At 35.5% G+C, this 2633-nt stretch overlaps 1 long non-coding RNA gene across 1 annotated transcript; it reads right to left on the bottom strand.

The window, feature by feature from the left end:
- Nucleotides 1-574: 574 nt before the first annotated feature.
- LOC112449250 (uncharacterized) lies at nt 575-1860 on the bottom strand. Its single transcript, XR_003037716.2, has 2 exons — nt 1647-1860; nt 575-878 (listed from the first exon to the last, which is right to left on the bottom strand). It is a non-coding gene; the product is annotated as an uncharacterized lncRNA (long non-coding RNA).
- Nucleotides 1861-2633: the final 773 nt, after the last annotated feature.

Here is a 2633-nt window from a genome sequence, read left to right as displayed (position 1 = left end):
CTGCCTAGATGATATATAGACAGATGATTGATAAATTCCAATTCACCACCGTAGATTCATTGTGTCTTCCATGTTTATAATTTCTCTCTAATATCAAAAAACCTGGTCCTCATTATCTGTATTTCTTGTACTTACTTATTCAATCCTAATAAACACATAAAGCAGTTTCAGAATTGCTAACCCATACCTAATAACAAATTTAATAACTGAATTAAACTCTAAACATATATATATATATTTATTTTATTAAGTTTTTCTTTGACTCTTTCCCCATGTTTCTATTGTGTTTTTGATCCTTTGTCTCTAAGTTTTTAAGGGTTCCTTATGTATTAAGGATATTCGACCTTTTTCTGTGATATATGTTGAAATATCATCTCCCAGTTTATCAGTTGCCTTTTGATGTTGTTTATGAGGTATTTTTGCCATGTGAAATATTTTAATTATGTCATCAAATTTATCAATCTTTCATTACCTCTGGATTTTAAGACTTAGTTAAAAAGCCTTTTCCCCCCAAATTTAAAGAGGAATTCACTCATATTTTCTTCCAGTGCTTGTATGGTTTCATTCTTAGATGTATAACTCAATCAAGTTAACGTTTATTCCCAGGTATGGTTACACACTTCTTTCTGCATCATCTCTTTACAAGAACATTTTCATTTGAGTGAAATTACCTTGGAAGAAATCAGGTTAACAGAAAGGTGTAGCATTAAGTTAGCTGTGAAGAAAGAGCAAAGCTTTAACTTGAAATGGCTAGAGGCAGAGCCAGTGCTCATGATGACTTCCAGGATGGCTTGGTCTCTACCTGCCTCCCTAGCTTCAGCTCTCCATGATCAGGACAATCTTCTCCACAGAAGCCAGGCTCTTGTATCAACACTTCCCTGGAAATGTACATAAAGGCAAGATTCATGATCTCTATTAGCAACAACCGAGAATGGCAGCTTCTTCTGGCAAAGGATCGATTAAGCTTGTATTCCTTGTGGTTGGAATCTTAACTTCAGGGTGAAACATTCTAAGTTACATAATAGGCATTTCCACCTTTGCTTTCAAGGTATCCATTGCTATGTTCGACTTAAATACTTTTTTGTGCCCAAGACTGTTACCATTTCTGGGTAAATGGTGAAGAAAATGATCTTGCCTCCCAGAAAGTTTACCTTCCACTACAGAATACATGTCCACAGTTCACAGATTCTTCTGATTCCAAATACTGTTGATAGTCTTTACCCAAAAAAACTCCCTCCAAACTTGGAAAGTTTCTAAGGATACCCTGTGATTTAGGGTGCTAGAAGTCTCCATTGAATGAGAGATGATCTTTAGAGGCAATGTAAGCTTCTTTGGGCTGGAAGAAAAGGGAGCATTTCTGATGAAAACCAAAAAAATGGCAAGTTACGGGTGCCCACGATTAAATAAAGTTTTTCCACAAAGTATTTCATTCTATGCAGCCAGCTCAAGGACTGCCCTTTGATAACATAAGAATAGCTCTAATATCTAAATGGCGACAGAGAGTTGGGCCGTTATCACCCTGATGAGAAGACACTATCTGCCCAAACTCACATTTGAGGATTCCCTCTGTCTTTCTGAAGTGCGGGAGACCTGGGTTCAACCCCTGGATTGGTAAGATCCCCTGGAGTAAGGGAAAGGCTACTCACCCCAGTATTCTGGCCTGGAGAATTCCATGGACTGTATAGTCCATGGGGTCTCAAAGAGTCAGACACGACTGAATGACTTTCGCTTTCATTTTCTGACAGGCAACTTAACAAGTGCAGTGAATTTTTTTGATTGGAAAACACTGCTGTTCCATTTTGTCTATTTCCCACTCATGTACTTAATGCCTCAGCAGCATCTTTGTCTTAGTGATATTTCGTTCCTATTGTTTATTCCTCACCTGAAGTCATAATCCTCTTTGTGACGTCTTAACCCATATGGTTGCTATGGAAATGACTAGAATGTCACACGCAAAAGGATCATTACCTTTGGTTTGGTGCCGTCCAGACCATGTAAACTCTTAAGAGACATTATTTAAGGCAAATGTTTCAAAGCAAAATTAGAGAGAAAATAGATTTCTGGAAGCATAAACATAGTGATACAAGTGGAGTAATTCCAGTTACACAAACTTGGTCATCTCTAGTAATTCCAGAATATGAATTAAGAGGAAAAATTTTTCTTAGTAACTCACTTTCCTTCTTTACATTAATTTTTTTCAATACAAGTTTTTAAAATGTATTTCTTTGTAAGAGGATCTTTTCTCCAAATAGTTTGAATAAGACTATATTAAAAATATCTGATGCAAAAAAAAAAAAATGAGCCTATGCTGCTCAAAGAAACTCTAAAATCTCAAGGGAGAATAAATAAGTATAAATGTCATCAACTGACTCCACCAACTATATAATGGAAACAACTTCAGAAACCATATCCTCTTGTAAACACATATTTCTCTTCTCTCTGAGTTTAAAAAAGATCAATGGTGTTTTGCATCCTAAATCATTCAAATGCATATAATTTTTAGCGCCTGGAGATATTAGGTATAATTATTCACATATGCAAGAAACGAAAAGACATCTTTTGGTCATAGATTAGCAGTAATAGTACATGTAATTTAGTATTTATTTATATTAGTGCATTTCCAAACTGTTTAA

Source organism: Bos taurus, chromosome 13 (genome assembly GCF_002263795.3).
Source record: "Bos taurus isolate L1 Dominette 01449 registration number 42190680 breed Hereford chromosome 13, ARS-UCD2.0, whole genome shotgun sequence".
In the NCBI taxonomy this organism is placed as follows: Eukaryota; Metazoa; Chordata; class Mammalia; order Artiodactyla; family Bovidae; genus Bos; species Bos taurus.
Note: the sequence above shows the minus strand (reverse complement) of the source record. Positions and strands in the feature narration are given on the sequence as shown.